Below are 18530 nucleotides of genomic sequence, written 5' to 3'. Positions count from 1 at the left end.
TCTGGTAACTTCCTAAAGCCTATTTAACTTTGTGCCTGCATCCTGGAGCCTCTTCCTCCTGCTGCCTTCATAAATCTTTGAGAAAAGCAGAAAGCAGGCACATTTTCTTGTCACGGGTCCCACCTTGAACGCACTGTATCTGCATAAAGCAGTAGTGCATGGATCCAGTGTTAATGACCTTGGAACCACAACCTCAAACCTTGGGTGGAAGGGGATTAAAAAATAAAAAAACCTGCTGCTAAATATATTAGACCTGGTTAAAAAAATCACAGAATCATAGAGTCATTAAGGTTGGAAAAGACCCTTAAGAACGAAGAAACAGAGGTGTTTGCTCATTGCTGCACAGAGTAACAGTTTGGATTATAGGAGTAGCTGCTGCAAGAGGTTAAGAATTTAGCAGGATTAAAAGAAATGATGATATTTAAACCCTGTTTCTGAAGGTTTATTAACCCCAAGTACCATGAATGAGCTAGTTGTTAAATATTGGGATTAGAAGGCAACTGTTCCTGAATGGCAAGTTATTTTATTGAGGTCACCTGAAGAATTTCTTTCTCAGCAGCGTTTATTTTTACTTTCAAGTGCTTGGATGGACAGATTTTGAGTATGGTTCTGTGTTTAAAAGCTTTGCCCAAAGGTCTCTTGCCAAAACTACAGAATTATGCAGAACTCTGGTGTGGGAATTCAAATACTTCCTTTTTTTTTTTTTTAATATGTATCTATTATAATATAGGAAGTCACTATATGCAATTCATCTATTAAAAGTTTTGTCCATACTAGAGAACCACAACTCACATGACAGGAATTTAATGAGAAAGACGTATTAGGGCATTATTTTTCCCTTGACAAATTAATGGATTTTACAAACATTTCAAGTAGGTATTGCGAGCAAATGGAAAAAATGCACCAATTAAAAATGAACCCTAAGGGTCAGGCGTCAGAACTCAATTGTCAAAACAGAAATATTTCCAATGAATCTATTTTGTAAAGAGGAGTAGGAGAGTTGTCCCCTCAGAGGGGTATACCAGACAGCAGAAAAATTTGGCATTAGATGAGCCAGAGGATGAAAAATTGCCTAATTTTACAGTATGGCATTAGTGGTGTTGTGAGAGACGGCTGTAGAGGCAATTGGGTAAGAGTCTCTCAAGGTTAATGAAATCAAACCTTTAACCGTACGAAAAAGAGAAGGGAAGTATTTTCTATTTTCTCACATCTTCAACTTCAAAATCTGAGCCCGACACTGTAAAAATTTCCAGCTTTGCTTTTTCTGGGAAACATGCTCTTCTTGGCGCCTACTTTGGGTGCCTCCCGCAGCAGAAATACCTGTGCCGCATCAGCGATGTTGCGTCGTTCCACTGAAGTCGAGGTGAGTTAGGTGAGGCCCTCGAGCAGCGGAGTTTAACCGACCAGGATCCAAGAGGTAGCGGCGGGTTTTGTGCAGTAAGTTGTGTTAGGGCTGTACGCGGTTGTGCCCCGCGCGCAGGTGTTTCCTCTCAGCGCTGGTCTCCTCTGGCAGAAGATGGAGGTATCTGTAGGCTGTCGTGGACACGCTGAAGACACCGCCTTGCACTTGTAGAGTAGCAAAACTGGGTCTTTAGGTCAAAGTGTCTTAAATATTAAGAATTGCAGCATTCTATTTATTCATGAGCTCTTGCACCAATTTGCATTTAAAATTTTCTGCTGCCCATCACTGTCAGTGGCAAAATAACCTCAGGATACAGGATTTTTCCAGCACTGCTGGTGTAAATCAGTCTATACCGACAGTCCTGCTCAAGCTCTTGAGCAAGCTCACGGCTTCTGTCCTTGCTGGTGAGGTATGAGGGCTGTCTGCAGGCTCCCGGCGGCGTGCCTGCTAGATGGCCCTGCAAAACTTCACAAATCTGTAACGTTTACAGTGGAGTTTATTTTATAGCTCTAATAAAATCCTTCAGTGATAAATTATTTACATTAGTGTTGTTACTCCCTAGTATGAATCTGCCATTCAAAGCGGCTGATCAGTCACTGCCACAGCCCCGTGTTTTACAGCAGTGATTCCCCAGGGGGCTCGGCACGGAGAGCCATGGGGCGCGGGGCTGTGCCGCAGAGGGGCCCGCACCTCTCCGGGGCTCCTGAGCGGTGGTCTTACCCCAGCAATGTATTTCACGGAGCACAACCGAACAGCAGGAACGGGTCAGGTTTGTACCATAAAAGCGCTTTTTATATCAGTAATGCCTTTATTTTTTATTTTAATCTAAATGCTAGCGTGTTATGCTGTTTCCCCTCTCAGTTCTAAGTTTGCACGCTGAACATCTTACACCGCGAGAGCCTCCTCGGGCATGTGAGAGTGCCAGATTCCCACTGCTGCTCCCTACTGAAAATTGCAGCTCTACAGTAGGTTTGACTCTTGAAAACAGAAAAGAAAAAGTTCGGGATAACACCTATAAATAACCCTGCCTTCTATTTCTACCTCATGTGCTGGTAGCTGGGTTTTCATATTTCGTAGTCTTTTCTCAGGGATGAATAATTCATTGTGTTTTGGGGGTATCGCCAAATAAATCCTAAAGAAAATAAAAGAAGAAGAGGGGGAAAAAGCCTAGCAAGGTTACTCCGCCGTTGAAAAGCGTGTCTGTGTGAATGCATATAGGCGTGTACATGTTGAATTTACAGTCAGATCGCATCTGTTAAAGGCCTTTGCCCACCCACACACAGTCAACTGTTGTTTGTACCAAAAATTCAGACTCAAAGTCACCTTGGGCATGCCAGTTTTCTCCTCTGAGCTGGAAAAGCCATTCTGGGGATGGCAGTCTGGGAGATCCACTGAGTTTCAGACAGTGAAGCATTTTGCAAGTTCTTGCTTTCGGGATTTTAGAGGCAGAAACGCAGGTGAGTGAGAAGAAAAAACCAGGTAGAAAAGCTGCTTAAAACAACTGGTCGACACAAAAGAACTTGTCACTACATTTTGTGATGGGTTTTAGCACTAGTAGAAGTGGTACGGCAGCAGGCAGAGCAGTGGGGTTTTCCACTCATAATGCATAGGGAGAAGCCAAAGAAAGAAAGAAAAACAGATATCTTTCCCCTTTCCTTTTCCCCTTCTTTCCCCTTTCCTTTTCCCCTTTCCTTTTCCCCTTTCCCTTTCCCCTTTCCCTTTCCCCTTCTTTTCCCTTTCCTTTCCCCTTTCCTTTCCCCTTTCCCCTTTCCCTTTCCCCTTTCCCTTTCCCCTTTCCCTTTCCCCTTTCCCTTTCCCCTTTCCCTTTCCCCTTTCCCTTTCCCATTTCCCTTTCCCATTTCCTTCCCCTTTCCCTTTCCCTCCCCTTTCCCTTTCCCCTTTCCTTTCCCCTTTCCCTTTCCCATTTCCTTCCCCTTTCCTTTCCCCTTTCCTTTCCCCTTTCCTTTCCCCTTTCCTTTCCCCTTTCCCTTTCCCCTTTCCCTTTCCCCTTTCCCTTTCCCCTTTCCTTTTCCCCTTTCCCTTTCCCCTTTCCTTTCCCCTTTCCTTTCCCCTTTCCTTTCCCCTTTCCTTTCCCCTTTCCCCCTTCCTTTCCCCATCAGTGTGTGTTTTACCAACTCCACGCCCCTCTGTAGCAGAAGGAGCTGGTGTTGCTGTTGGGGTTGGTTTCTCAGCTTGTCACCTGGGCTGTTCCATTAATTACTGATGCTTTTCTTATTTCTTCCTCGCTGGTGGGCTGGATGGGTCAGCACTGCTACCTGAGAGGATTTCTTTGCAAGGAGCCTTCACCGCATAACCAGCAGCCTCCACCCCCCTACTCTGGTTCTTGTGGCTCTGAATTTATGGGGTGTGTGGGTTAGAAGATGAAGATCAAAACATAATTCCACACCGAGATAACTGAGCTCAGCTACCAGCAGCCGTACAGTTTCTTCTTGCCAGGATAAATCACCCCGGGCAAAGCTCAGCTCCTCGCTGCAGTGCCTTGGCTGTTCCCAGCAGCCAGCCCTGCCTAGTTTTACAGCTGCTTTAGTGCATTATTTCCCCTGTGTAAATAACTATTTCAAACGTTGAGGTCTCAGGAAGGAGACAGACTGTCTGGTGCTCCCGCTCCGTGCCCTGGACATCAGCGCTTCACCCAGGGGTCCCTGGGACCTCGTGGCTCTCTGCTTTAAAGGTTAACACCATCCAGTCCTGGATGGAGGAGGTGGAGAGTCCATCAGTCCTCGTAAAGCTTGTGCTCAGCTCTCACCTATTCTAAGACATTCAGGCTGGTTTCTCATTTTAATTTCCCTGTTCTGCCTTCCCTGCGATGGCAGGGAATCCTCCCGTACCAGGCGTTTTTCTCCCCATAGAGGTATTTATCCCATGTAATCATATTTCCTCTCCAGTCGAGCTCTCGGCACATGGCATTTTTCCCAGTCCTTGAGTAATTTCTGTAGTTCTTTTCCATGCCAATTTTTCAACCTCCTTTTAGAAATGAAAGCACAAGACCTATATTCAGTATTGAATCCTCAGCTACACCGCTGTCAGGTATACAGAGAGAAAATAATTTTTTTCCTCACTTATTTAAGCACATACAGGGATGACTGGCCCGAAGAACCGACTCTCCTGAGGCTTCTTTCCGGTATCATCTGTTTTATTCATTATGCCTTAAGCTGTTGTTGCTCTCTGCTCGCACCCGGGACTTACCCCATTCCTTTACTAGGGTCAAACGCAGCCTTCGTGCGAGCTCTTTGGTGGCTCTGCAGAGCACTGGGCTCTCACGCTGACTGTGCATCCTCCTGGATTTCTGAGACAAATGGATGCCAGCGAGCAGCAGGCCCCTTTCCTCCAAGGTAGTATTTGTTATAGCTGCAAAGAAAAAAAAAAAACGCATGTGAAAAATAAGCATTAAAGAGGTAAACCGAAAGGCTTACCAGCTCCAGGCGGTCAGAAATACCAGTGAGTGTTAATTTTTCAGCCTCTTGGACAACTCTGCACTATGTCGAGAGAGCTAGCTGCCAAGCCGGTTACGGTTCTGCTCTTTAATGTTCTTAGGATTCAGCCCAAAACGGATCCTGGAGGCTCAGCAGGAAAGCGAGCCAGAGACCTCCCCGCGAGCGGCCGGGTCCTCGTCCCTCCGCTGCACTCGGGAGGCAGCTGGGACGTGATTCAACCACACGCTTCCCTTCTTCTCCCCCTTCCTTCAGCCCCATCAGCCGCGCTGGCCACAGCATCGCTCTCTGAACTCGTGTTGTTTTTCTTGCCTGCTATGAACGTGTTTTATTCAGAGTCGGTCGTTTCAGGGGGCCAGTTCCAGTCTTGCAGGGGTGACCTGCATCGTCTCTCCTTGCACGTCTAACCGCATACTCAGCTGTATTTAAAGACGCTCAGCCTCTGCGTGGATGGGTCACTACGTGAATTATATTGCACTAAATAAATTTCTCATCCATTTTGTCAAGCTTCCTGGCAGGGCATAAGGAGAGGGAAGAATGATTTTGTTATTTCGTGTGTACTTCCAGTTCATTTACGAATATAGAGAGTATGCTGGTGTCTAGATGAGGCTGCTACAAAGCTCTTTGATGGTTCTCCGCTGCCAATATTTTCTGAGATCCACTAGTTGGTCAGTGTTTAATAATTTCAGGTGTTTTTCACTGATGTAATCTGACACTAAGGCTTGGGAGGGCTTATTTGTTAAAACAGAAAAGTATATGGGTCTCAGTCTCTACAGCTATTCAATGCTAGTAATAACATACCTTGCTTGAGATATGTTAATTAATCTTCCATTAACTAAAACAAAAGACGCAGGCACAGCCTCCGGCCGAGGAGGGTGGGAGACGGGAGCGCTGGCGGTCGAGGGGATGTGCTGAGGGCTATCACAGCGTGCCTTCCCTTCCTTCCCTTCTCAACCATCTACAGCTGCCCGCTGCCACGGGCAGTGCTGGGCAAGGTGAACCTCCCCTCTGCCCCAGTTTTGGCAATTCGCACTTTTTAATGTAATTACAAACTCTTTAATTATTTCCTGTATCCTCTAACTATATGGTATTTAACACGCTGTAATACTCGCAGTTGAGAGCAAACACTGCAGGAAAATATCAAAGAACCAGCACTTCCATCTGCCATCATCTATCCAGAGACGCCAGTAATCTCTCTAGAAGTCACATAATGAAATTCATGGGCTATTGCTGAAACAAAATTACAATTTTGAAGTCTCTTCTGGTTCAATGTTCTAAAAACCAAGTGGGAATCCCTCCCGCTCAGGAAATTGCCTGTTATTTTACCTAGTAGACTTACCCCTGGTGTGACAGGACGCGGTGGATCTCCTTTCTGTAAGGCTTTCCTGCCTTCAAAGCCTGTGCGATGCTCCATGCGAACGCCTCGGCATATCCCAGGGTGCTGAATCCCTTCCCAAACGCTACTCCCAGTGCAATCGTGGTGGTCAAATGAATCCCATCCCTTTTGGTATCTGGCAGCAATTTGACAGGGATGATGACGCTTTTGAGCACAAGCAGAGTGGGATCCAGGCAGTTCAGCCAAGCAGCCAGGGTATCAGACCTTGCCTCAATAAATTCTTCTGCAGTTCATTCATCAGTAGAGGAAGCCTTGCTTGCAATTTATAAAACTGCTTTGCGTGGCGCAAGAGTTTTAATCATCCAAATGCTGGCTTTTAAGACTGAAGTTGAAATCCCATTCTCACCGAAGCCAATGCTAAAAGCTCCCATTGCCTATAGTGGGACAGAATTTCAAATAAAATATTTAGAAGTGTTCTTTTCCCCATTTTTTGGTGGCTGTTCTGAATTGCCAGTGGTTTCCCGCTCCTCTGGGACGGTATGTGATGGGTTTTACTCTACCCAAACAGCCTTGTCACTGCAAAGGCTCCAAAAAGTAGTGCACTGTTGTGAAAGGAAAGAATAATAAACTGGAACGAGACCGACAAAGCTAAAACACAAAAGAAGCCCCGATAAGACCCCATGCCGAACCAGGCGTTAGGTAACTGTCTTCCACAAAAGAAAGTAAAGGGATTTTCCTTGAGGTGGAAATAATTTTTTTAAAGCCTTCTGAAATAGCTCTCGTTTTCCCTGTAATAGAGCTCTGACTGTCTCGTGATTTCAGCTGCACGGTGGAGCCCTGTCGGCATCGCTCCCCCCTTGCCCCCACCCAAGTTTTCCTTTCTCCCCTTGCCCAACCTCCCACGAGCAGGGCTTGAGCTGAGAAGAGGCGAGGGGGCTGCAGCAAGGCACTGCCCCTCCTGCAGCATCCCTCGTGCGGCCATCGCCTTTCCAAGCGCCCGTGGACCCGATAAACGACGGGCGGCGCGCTTGATTGTCGCTTTAGCTTGTCTTTTTTAAGAACAAAAAGGGAATTGCTAGGGATAGGAGGTGTTTTGCATCCCCTTGCTGCGGCAGCGTGCTTGTGCTGTGGGTGTTCCCCTCCTTTCCCACAGCAAAGCCGCAGGAGGTCCCGGCTACAATAACTCGCTGCTGCGCCTCATCCTTCCATCCGTCAGCTGCCCCCGGTGCTCCTGGGCTTCCTGAGATCCGAATGCTTAGTTTTATTCAACTACAGCTTTAAGGAAAGCCTATCCAGCTGCGCTCACCCCTGCTCGCAGAGCAACAGAGAGCTGCGCCGAGCCGCGCGTTCCCGTGGAAGGGGAATTGCCGGGAAACGCCTGGCTCGCACGCGGCGCCGGCCAATGGCGTAAATCATTTGTTTTCACAGCAAGTCGCAAAGGACTGATTTCTCTCTTCCTAGCTGTTTTTACCTGTGACTTTGTGCAAACCGGCTCCTTCCCCCCGCCCCGGCCCCTCGCAGAGCATCCGTGGCGTGGCGGCTGGCCGGGACAGCGGTGCATCTACGCGTCGCGGGGTGCTGCCTCGCGTGAAACGCAGATGTGATCAGGCCTTGGTGTTGAGCTGTAGCAGGCTGAACTCGGAGAGGCTTGGGAAAGACGTGTGGCCAAAAAGACGAGGAAGAGAGCGAGTCATCGTACCTGCTGCATGCGGGGTTTGGAAGAAATGGAGCTAAACGTTAACTTTTAATAAATGGTGTTTGCTACAGAGGTGGAAAGGGGACGGTGAAATATGGGTGTGTTTTGTCGCTAAACATCTGTGCAATGAGTCTCAGGGGTTCAAACAGCACCAAGGAACAGTCTGGCGTGTGATACGTTGTCCTGCTTTCTGTTGATCGATCCTATAGCTGGAGGTAAAATGCAGCATTTGAGTCTCCATAGACTTAGTTTGCTTTGTTCACAAGTAAGGATTTGTTTTCATAAGGAGATTATATTTGCGTAAATACAAACGTGCAGTCATGACCCAAGGAGGATGAGAGAAGTGCCTGGACAGTGGCAGTACGGAGTAGTGAGTGCCAGGAAAAATACGGGTGTGGATGGATGCTGGGGGTGAGACAGAATAAAAGAATAGAGCACCAATCTCCACAGGGCCTTGGGGCTACCTGAACCTTTCAGTTTTACCCTTTCAGTCACTGTTTTAGCTATAGAAAAGCATCCTAGCTGAGTTTCCTTCCTGGACACTGAAGTCTGATCTGTTATTAATTACTTTAGGCTATGCCATGGCACGTCCTCGTTGGCTGTAGCAAAAGCAATCTTTCCAATAGGAGGCATCCTGCAACCCACTACAGCGAGATAAGGGCAGCGCCGAGCCTTTAAATTCCCCATCAAAGCCACGTTCATCTCCTCTTCCTTTCCGAGGTGGCGCGTTGGGTGAATCATTTCATCTGAGGGCAGATTTGGTAGCTGGCTGGAAGGATCTAATCTCACACGTGTGCACCGGCTCATCTGCGCGGCTAAACTGGAACTAACTAGTCTGGAGCACACACGGACAGGGATTTTGGGTGGGCGTGGGGGGAACAGGGAGCCGAAGGAAAGGCTATGCATGACGTGAGAACTGATCCCTGGCCTTTCCACTGGATATCCCTCCAAGGCACTAAGCTGGGGGAAATCGTACTGGAAAGAAGTCTTTTTGCATGAGAATGAGAAAAATGTTCCTAGAACGTGAATGTTGGATTCTTGCACTTGAGAGCTTTCTCTGGAAAGATAATTTTTGGAAGCGTGCAGGAAAATAAAAGAAATAGGCTGCCAGCGTACTGTCAGAAATTTGCCACCTTTGATGTGGTTGCAGTATCAGAGTAATAAGTTTTGAGATGCATTTTAAGTCTCAGATGAGTGCAGTAATTAGGCCTCCCCAAATCTTTTATGTGTATTTTCAGTAGTAAAATTTCATAATCCCCCTTGGCCTAGCACAAACAAGTCCAGAAACACCACATTTGTGAAAGAAAATTAGGTGTATTCTCAGGTGGTTTCCCGTGCTGTAAGAGAGCTGCCCTGAACCCATCTGTGGAGTTCAGGCACCGAGGCTTCACGCCAGTCCAGTAGACGCTAGGACTCCCCTCCAGAACCAACAAATCTTACCTCATCTGCCTGGAGCAGCACACACCTCAGGTCACCCCGCTCCCTGCATCAGCCTGGACACCGCGACAGCAAACGGCTCTACTTCTGCTGGCTTTTTTCATTCCTGGCCGTGAAGTGGCCACTTAGAGGTCTGGACTGAGCTGCACGGTGTGGGAAAGTCCAGTTTGGGGTCGAGTTTCCCAAAATAGCACCAAGCTGTGCAAGGCAGAGGAGGACCTAATCCTCCTGCCACGGGGAGGGGGGTCTGGGGTCTGACCCGCTGTAGCTGCTGCATCTATTATTGAGTATCCGTGAGCATCAACGCGGGCACGGTCACTCATCAGGGAGAAGTCTGCCTGCGTACAAAAATGGGTGGCACATCTAGTGAGGAGTTCAGCTTTGTACGGCGGATCAGCCTCAGTGCTGCGCTTCCCAGGCAGTGATTTGTCTGCGCAGGTTAAAAATACCAGACCTGTAGCTGCTCCGGTGCCAGCAGGAGGTCGGCTGGCGAGCAGTAAACAGACGGACACGCAGGGGTTCGTCCTGATGCGGTCTCTGGGCTGAAATAGCTCCGTGGTCACACAGGTGCTGAGCACAGGGGAGCTGAGCAAGGAGAAAAGCCCATTTCCCATCCCAAATCTCATTCACGGGCTAAGTAGGGTGGAGGGAGCGTATAGTCAGGAGCAACCCTGAGGAGTTTAAAGGAAACTGTGAATTAGGCTCCGTTTGGGGTGGGGGGGTGCTGGTCTGGGGGCTTCTGCCCTCTCTGGAGAGCACTCTGCTAGCCTAGAGATGCTCCCACCAGAGTATTTTTTTACACTTGACGAGAATTACGTTTTTATTTAGAGATGCTGTTCCTCTACCCAGATTTTGGGCATGTTGGAGGATGTTGCAGCTGTCTCAATATTCCGTATGAGATTCCGTATTTATTTTCTCCCTGAAAGTGCACAAGCCCAGACAAATTCTCTTGCCTTTCCTCTGTCAGTGCTCTCTCTGTCCCTCATGCTTCCCTGTGTGTACATCTCCTGTCACTGGAGATCACTCTTACACGAGAGAGCGGAGCAGCCAGCACAGCTGGGGCAGGTGGGGACTATCAGCGTTGGCTTTTGTTAGCCAGAAATAGGCACCTTCTCTCTGATGCTCTCTACCTCTCACCGGTGAACCAGAGCCAGACTCGTCTGCTCACCAGAGCTGAGTCAAGCTTAAAAGCCCTTCCAGCTGTGATCCTGCCGGCGCAGCCTGGCTGGCGGGAGCTCTCCTGCCCGCTTTCCACTCCCAGGCACTTTGCACAGAAGATGTCCTTCCCTCTGGCCAGCCCTTGGACTCTCTCAGGCTCCAGCCGCACTCTTCAGTTCATAAGAAGGAAATGGGAGAAATTTTCCGTTTCCTATGGAACAAATAAGCTGACTCCGATGTGCTGCGCAGTTTTGCTCAGGCAGGGGTTGCAGAGGAAGGTGGTGGAACAAATGTCCTGCTTCAGGTCCATCTCGCAGAAAACTCTGCCAGATGAAAAGCTGCCTTTGTTTCTGAAACTGTCCTCACGCTCTGATTTCAGGGATCTGCTAAACAAGCACAGGTGACAGCAATGTGACATCTCACGGTCAGATGTACACAGGGCAACGCAAAAGGCAGAACCTTTGAGCTGTTTTTAAATAAGCGTGTTTCTTGCATAGGTAACAGTGCAGCCAGGGGCGAATCTAATGTGTGAGGAGAGTGAATCGAGAGCCTTGTTCTCAGTCACTGGGAAAAAAAATCTCCCTGGGGCAACTGCTAAAGCAAAGGTGGCACAAAGACGGGCTTGCAGACCTCCAGGACCTTGGTGGCAAGTAAAAGAAGGGACTTTGTAAGTAACGTAGACTGCTACCAACAGACAGCAACTGATTTGTTTATGTGGCAATTTTGATCCTTTTTTAAACAGGGCTCCTCGGCACCACAGGCAGGTTTGAGGAGAGCTGTCATCCTTCCTGGGGGTCCCCACCTCCCCCAGCGGGTGCGGCAGTGGGACGTAAGGCAATACCCTGCTTCTCTTGCGCAGCCGAGTGCCAGAGGTTGTCCCTTTTTGGCGGGGCAGTAACCCTTGGCGGGGTGAGATGAGCCACCCCCGCAGTGGCAGCAACGCTTTGGGTTCCCTGCTTGATGCGAGGTCACATCTCGCTTTCCTAGGAAAGGTGAGGAGGTCTCCAGGCTTCCTCTGAAGAACAAGAGGAGCACTGAAGGCTGAGAGGACTCAGAAGCTGCTGTGCAAGGGAGCCCTAAGCTCGTCATTACGTGGTGGACCCTCGTCCCCAAGCCCTTCTCAGGGAGCTTATCACATTGCAGCATGGCCATGCAGAACATGGCACTCCTGCCTGCCGGAGCATGCAAACGGTGCGGATATCTCAAAGGCTTGGTGCTTCTGGCACTGCCCCACCATCAAGGGTCATCTCAGTTGGGGTGTATGTTCACATTTGGTATTTGACTGCTTGTTGGTTGGCCCCCATCCCTGTTCTTGGGGGTATGGAGATACATGTCCACTGTCTACCCAAAAGCATATCCCTGGAAGCTTCTCAGTGGCAGGCCTGGCTGGGATCGCAGTCCAGGCAGCAACCATGGGTCCCTGCCTTTTCTTCTTATATGGTCATGTGCACCTTGAGTCTTCCCTCCTGAAGACTGGTCTGCAAGATGGGGAGGAGAGCTCTTCAGCCAGCTCGGTGGTGACAGTATCGTATGTGCCACTGCCCTAAACCGTGGGGGCTTGGCATGTGCTTCTCTGATGAACGGCACCTCCGGCGCCTTGCGGGGAGGGTGATCGCTGTGCTTGTGCACAGGAACTGCCGATGACTTCTACAGGATGAATGTGTAGGGCAAAAAGGAAACTGTGAGCTCTTCCTGGTGACAAATCTATGGAGGTGGCTGGCTTAACTCCTGAACTTACGTTAGTAGGCAGAAAATGGAGTTTAAGCTGATAGGTGGAAATGTTTTTCTCCTGGGATGTTTTTAAGCTTTTTCTCTTTTGATTGAAGGTCTCAAAAACAGTAAGAAAATGAGAGGATGGGGAAATCCTGGTGGGTTTGTAAATGACTTGGAGAAAGAGGTACAGAAAACAGGGCAGGATTGAGTCTGGGGATGCTGAAGCGTTGCTGAAGTTCCTTTTGTTCTCTAATGACAGAGAAGTCTGCCAGGCTTGGCTCCACTGCAAGCTTCACTCTCTGTAATTAAAAATCAATTAGTATGTTTATCAATTATCTAATTAACTTACTAAAGCTATCATGTTAGATTCATATCCAAACATGTCTCTAAATTATATGTGTTAGTAATAATGCAAATGATGCAGTTATTGCTCATGTAAGTTTGAATTAATTGAGGCGCGTGACATTTTTGTTAATTTTGCACACGCCTAATACACTGTACTTGGGGATCTTTAAATACCCAATTAGGATCATGAAAACTTTCCTGGGAACACAATTTTGCAAGTCCTCTGTACACAGGACTTGCTCCCTTGAAGCTCAAGCATGGGAAATTCTGCAAAATGACCCCTGACGTTCTTGGCTAGTGGTCTTGCACCCACTACGTCTCTGATTTAGACTGGGATCTTCGTGCAGCAAGAACCCTCTCCCGAGCAGCTGTATTCACAGCACTTACTGCGTGTTCCTGCTCACCGCTAGATCCTCTCAACAATCGTAGAAAAACGGTCTGATGCCAAAGACCCTGTTGTTTCCTGCAGAGGCGAGGTCAAATTCATTATTAAGTTAGCATTTAGAAAGCCATCTATTAAGCCGGCTTAGGTATTTTTCTCTGGTGCAGCTCTAACGGGTACAAAAAAAAAAAAGGAAAACGTCCATCTTTTTGCAACTAGCTCCAGAATGGGAAATTGGAACAGTTTTTACAGCCTCTCTTTTTTCTGAAACTGCCCGGACCCCAGCCCCTTCCTGGGAACCTTGCGGTTCAACGTATCAATGATCGGGGGTATAGGAAGGTAAAATAGCCTTGTAATTTGCACCAGTGGCTCTGCAGAATCAAATATTTATTTAGTCAAGCAAACGGAATGCCTTGAGTGTTTGCTAATGGGAATTTGAGAAAATTCCAGAGCAAAATGCATGACCAAATAATACAGACCCCGTTTCAAAAGGTGGTTTTGGACTAGAAGTCTGGGTTACAGGGAAGGCTCCCTGCGCGTTCAGGCAGAGCGACTAAAAGATGACAGATATTGCTGGTGACGTTGCCTGGAGCTCATCCCTTCTGCAGCTTTGGGATAGTTGCGATTGCAGGTGTTGCCAGACAGTAATAAAGACAGAAAGCGATGCTCTTGGAAAAGCCTCAACTGCCTGAAAAAAAAATATTGGTGAAGCTCTAGAGGTTTTGCAGACCTTAAGCTAGGGCTCTTCTCTCCCCTTGATAACAAAAGCTGTCTCCAAATCTGACATCTGTATATTCAGCACTCCTGAGCAGGATTTATGAACCAGTGTGTGCTTCAGAGCCGGTCACTTCTACCTTATTAATAGCAAGGAATGTGGCCAGAGAGAGAACACAGCCAATAAATGGTGATGATAAAGCCATCTTATTCGCTTCTTAAATTCCCTGGGAAACATTTGTCCTTGGTAAGAGTAAGATTGGGTTGTTTGGCGTTGGGGAAGCCAGAGCTGCGTGAGATGTAATGGTGTATGTAGGACGCCTGTGTGAGTTATTCCGGTCTGGACTCCTATGGAAGTTGGATATCTTAGACCCTTCAATTGGTTAAAAACCTCTAAGGTGAAAAAAATACAATAGAAAGGGCTCTGCCTAGGAAATAGAAGCATAAAGTGACTGTGGGCCAGAGTTATGAAGTTTGTTAAGTGCCTGAAGATGCAGATAGATATTTCTGGAAAAAAAATAAATGCATCCAGCTGTTGGTGGAGAGTGGAGAAAAAATAAGAGTGAGCTCAGAATATGAATAAGGAGCTCTGAGTTAGCAGTGTTAAAGAGAGGATGGGAGGTTAAAGGAGGCAGGTGAAGAGGCAATGGTCCAGATTTGTCAAAGCAGGACTGGTGTTTAGGAGTGTGCTTGCAGCCAGTGCTCAACAGGGAGGTGACTCCAATGTCCTGGAAGCAAAACGTCTCCATGGGGTGGCGAGGGGACTGAGCCGGGCTGGGGGACGGGGCTGCTCGGAGGGGCAGGAGGTGCCAGCGGTTCTGGTGATGGCTGGGAAAAGAAAGACAAGAGGCAGCCAGATTAGTAAGTAACAAGATAAAGAGAGGTTTTCTGATGCAATTGTATTTTCAAATCAAAATCACATATAAAAATCCAGGAGAAAAGTTCTGTGTCCACCTATTATCATGCTGTAAAGCTGCGGCTCTCAGGACTGTCCAAACAAGTGTTTCTTCTCTAGTAATTACGGGACTGTGAGTTGTATGCAAAGTCTTTGAAGCAGATATAGGTTTCTGTTTTATGCCGCTTGGTGCGAGGTATGTCATTTTGCAAATGAATATTCCCTTCCATTCCCAGATCCTGACATCTTTAAAGGCATTTAATATTATAATTGTTATCGCGAAGGAAACCAAACATTTCTTCAGTACACCTGACCTCTTACAGCACTTAAAGCTTTTGGAGTTAACAGCAGGCACTAAAACAGGTGACTGATTTTATCATCCTTAACATCTTGCTGACATTCATAGGCTTCTGCCAAATGCGCTTTCTGTGTTTGGTGTTTCGTAGCTACATGAGATGCTCTTAAAAATTTATAAGTGCACGTTAACAAAAGACACGGTCTTCCAAGAGCAGAAGCCCACTAGCCTGCATTCCTGCTCTGCACCCAGAACGGGAACTGCATTAAGGTCTGTTTAAAGTTTCCATCATTTTCTTTGTGGTTGCTTTACAGCCTGCTGGCGCTGCTGAATCGTGTCGTAAGTTTGGAATAATTTAAAGGTTGTCTCCAAGAAGTCGGCAATTATCCTATTTGCAGCTGCCTATTTGCAGGATGATCTCCGCTGTAGTAGTTGGAGAACGCGGTTTTGTTTGTGGCTCTGGAAACACTGGAGAGGGGCGAGAGAAACAAGAAACTAAACTTAAAAACACTTCTCAATTTTTAAAGCGTTGCCATAGAAGGATTTCCCTCTCCCCTCCCTCCAGACCGCTGAACTGTCACTTCCATAGGGAAATATTTCTCTTGTGGGAACTTTTCTTCAAAGGTTTGATGCTAAACCCTGACGTCTCCAGTAATTCTGTGCCCTTTGAGCACCTTTATAACACTTACTGCTTCAGCATGTTGCGCGGTCCCTAAATAATGCATCCTGACTGCTTCCCTCTGCAGAGAGCAGGCGTTTCGTTTTGCAGGCAGAAGGCTGCGTTTAGAAAGAAAGACAAAGTAATTTAAGCAGGGCTATATATCAGGTCACTAGCACAGCTCTGCCTCATCTGCTGTTATTCTCCAGTGTTTGCTCCTCGTTGAATGCTTCATTTTTTTAGCGTAGTGGAAAAAGCATTGAAGCTACAGATGCACAGTGGTGGGGGGGGGACTGAGATTTTTCCCTCTTTAATTTCCCCTCTCCTCCAGTAAGCTTTTGCCATGCAACCACTGCTTATTTTAAAAGCGCTACATAGAAGTAATGTAGAAAAAAGCCCCAAGGAGTTGACTTTAAGAGGAATTAATTTCCTGCTTATATACCCAAAAAGGTGCCGAGCGATGCGGAAGCCTGGCCTGGGCTGCGATCCCAAGCACTCGGCAGACTGGCCCATGGGCTGATGCTTCCACACTGTCAGTTTTCCCTTGGGATATTAGAGACACGTGGCTAAGGGCTTGCTGTGGTAATCCTTGTGCTGGCTCGGTTCTTGACCATATCACTGGTACCTGGCAACCCTCTGCACACAAGCCCCTCAAAACCCACAAAAACACCCTTCCTCAGTTCTGCAATATATCAACGAATCACTGCTTTAGAGTTCTTGGGCTTGCAAGTATCTACACAATTATTTTCTGTAGGTGCGAGAGCAAAACTGCAGGATTTTTCTGTTTCTCTCCAGGCTCGAAGGCAAGAGCCCACAGGGGTGTGGAGGACAGGAGAGGATGCCTGGAGCTTGCTGCCTTTGCCCGTGCCTGTGGCTGCCGATGCCCTAGCAGCGGATAACTTACTGGAAACGAAGAGCTGCTTGATAAATCCCTGACGAGGTCCTCTGGCTTGCATGAAACCTAAAATCCTGCAGCGGTTTCCAGTCCCGGGGATGGGGTGAGCTGGCTGCTGAAGGGCTGTTGAGCCATCCAAAAAGTGGTGTTAGAGCTAATATTCAACTACACAATTTGGATAAGAAAATGGGAGCTTCCAGCTTTGATCCCGAGTGGCAGGATGAAAAGGCTGAGAACACGACGGCAGAAGGTTACTTATGAGCATGACCATGAGATACAGAGGTCACAATTTGTGGCAAGGCTCTGAAAGAATAAAAAATGCAGAAAAGAGAAAAAAAGGCATCCCCAAAACCAAAGAAAATAACCACCAATGACCTTCAATAGGGTAAAGTCCAATAAACTCAGAACTGGTAGGTAAGATCCTTTGGGAAACAAGACCACATGAAAAAAGGACTCCAGGAAAATTGGCAGTTCTTTAAAAATGCCATTAAGGCACGTGTACAATCCATCCCAATGCAAAGGAGCAATAAGAAGGGCAGGAAGAGACCACAGTGGCTAAATCATGAGCTCTTTTATTGACTCTGAGTAAAATAGAATTGTACAGAAAATAAAACGTGGATCAGCTCTCTGAAAAACGGAGCGTAGGAGAGTACGATAAGCATCGAGGAAAAAGCAGAAAGACAAAAGCACAGAGCAAGGGTCAAGTCGAAAGGCACTCCGCAGCACAGCCGTTCAGCTGCGTTAGCTGCAAGGGGAGGCCCAGGAAACTTCAGGTTCACGACTGGATGAACGCAGATCGGGGGGACTCGCAGATGGTGCCTTCGGGGACGGCTGAAGCGCCGAGAGCTTCTCTTTCCTCTCGTCTCTGCTGAAAACAGCAACAGCCAACACGGTGAAGAGGTAAGTACTCGGGGTCGAAGAGGGAAAAGACTTTTAATAAAGTATTTGCATACGGCAAATGTTGCTGAACCAGGCTGGTTTGGTAGCACGTGCTATTTTGTTCTCAGAGCTCACCAGGTGATCCTTAGCAGTTACCGGTGAAGAAGGTGGGAGGGGGTGGCTGAAGAATGGAAAATGACCAGCAAAATCAAGGATGACATTATATCTGGGGTCACCTTAATTCTTGGAGCTGAAGGCTGACCCCAAACAGGGCTAAAAATAGCAGGGCTCTGCGCCAAATGTGATGTCAGTGAAACTGTCCCCATTTACAGCATCTGAGGCTCTTGGGATTCCTATTTGTTTAACAGAAGCCAGTGGTAAATATAAATCAGTATGTAGCTGTGAGCATTTGCTTGTCCCTACCTCAGCTTTTCTAGATAAAAATTATATTTTGAAAGGTCAGCGCTTGTGTTTTAACTGTAAACGAAAAATACCTTCCTGGACAAATGTTAGAGGTGTAGTTTGCCATTGCAGGCGGTTCACATGGAAATTACGTACAGAAGCTTTTTGGAATTGTACATGTTCATACTCACCAAAAAGGTTTCAGTGAAGCAAAGAGCAGTGGCGCAGCATTAAAAAACAACCTCTGTGTCGGTAGGCATTAAATTGCAGCAGGAATTCGTGGCTCCTGACCAGGTCATAGCAACATTGTGTGTGTTGGAAAAAAAAAGGTATTTTTCCGACGCTTTGCTAACTAAAGGCTCCGTTGGCAGCTGTCTCCAGCAATCAGGTAGAGCCCTCCCTTGCAAACACCGTGGCTGGCTGTGGGTATGGAAATGCAGTTGCCCGGGGAGCGCGTGTGCAATGGGCTGCACGAGTCTGACAAATGAAGCAGATGCTTGTTCTAATTGAGTAACCTGACCAGAACCGGAGCCTTTATAATAAAGCCAGATGTATCTGCCAAGGCCCACCCCGCGGGACACTTCTCTTCGTTGTGGGGAGGAAGGGGAGCCTGGGAGAGGCAATACTGGCAGGAGTGATTTTTCTATTGCTGAAGTAAATCCCAGCCTTTCACTAGTCATTATCTGGGAGCAGGGAAGATACCCCTCCTTACTCCTTTCCCTGCTCCCAACCAGGTCCATCTCCAATGTCATGCAAAGGCCTGAGAAGTCCAGGTTTCCATGCGTACGCGGGCATTCGCTCTTGCTGGCAGGGTTATGGACGAGCTGACTGCCCGATGGGCTGGCAGATGCTTTGTGTGCGGGAGGAAAGG

General features: G+C 47.5%; 1 long non-coding RNA gene across 1 annotated transcript in view; it reads left to right on the top strand.

Annotated features, from left to right (window-relative positions):
* The window catches only part of LOC135315086 (uncharacterized), a 375169-nt gene that overhangs the window by 311938 nt on the left and 44701 nt on the right, over positions 1–18530 (top strand). Inside the window, exon 7 of the long non-coding RNA XR_010374537.1 lies at positions 16279–17278. This is a non-coding gene — a long non-coding RNA (uncharacterized LOC135315086). The remainder of the gene's footprint in view (positions 1–16278; positions 17279–18530) is intronic.

This window comes from Phalacrocorax carbo, chromosome 9 (genome assembly GCF_963921805.1).
Source record: "Phalacrocorax carbo chromosome 9, bPhaCar2.1, whole genome shotgun sequence".
NCBI lineage: Eukaryota > Metazoa > Chordata > Aves > Suliformes > Phalacrocoracidae > Phalacrocorax > Phalacrocorax carbo.
The sequence above is the reverse complement of the archived record's forward strand: the minus strand, read 5'-3'. Positions and strand labels throughout refer to the sequence as shown.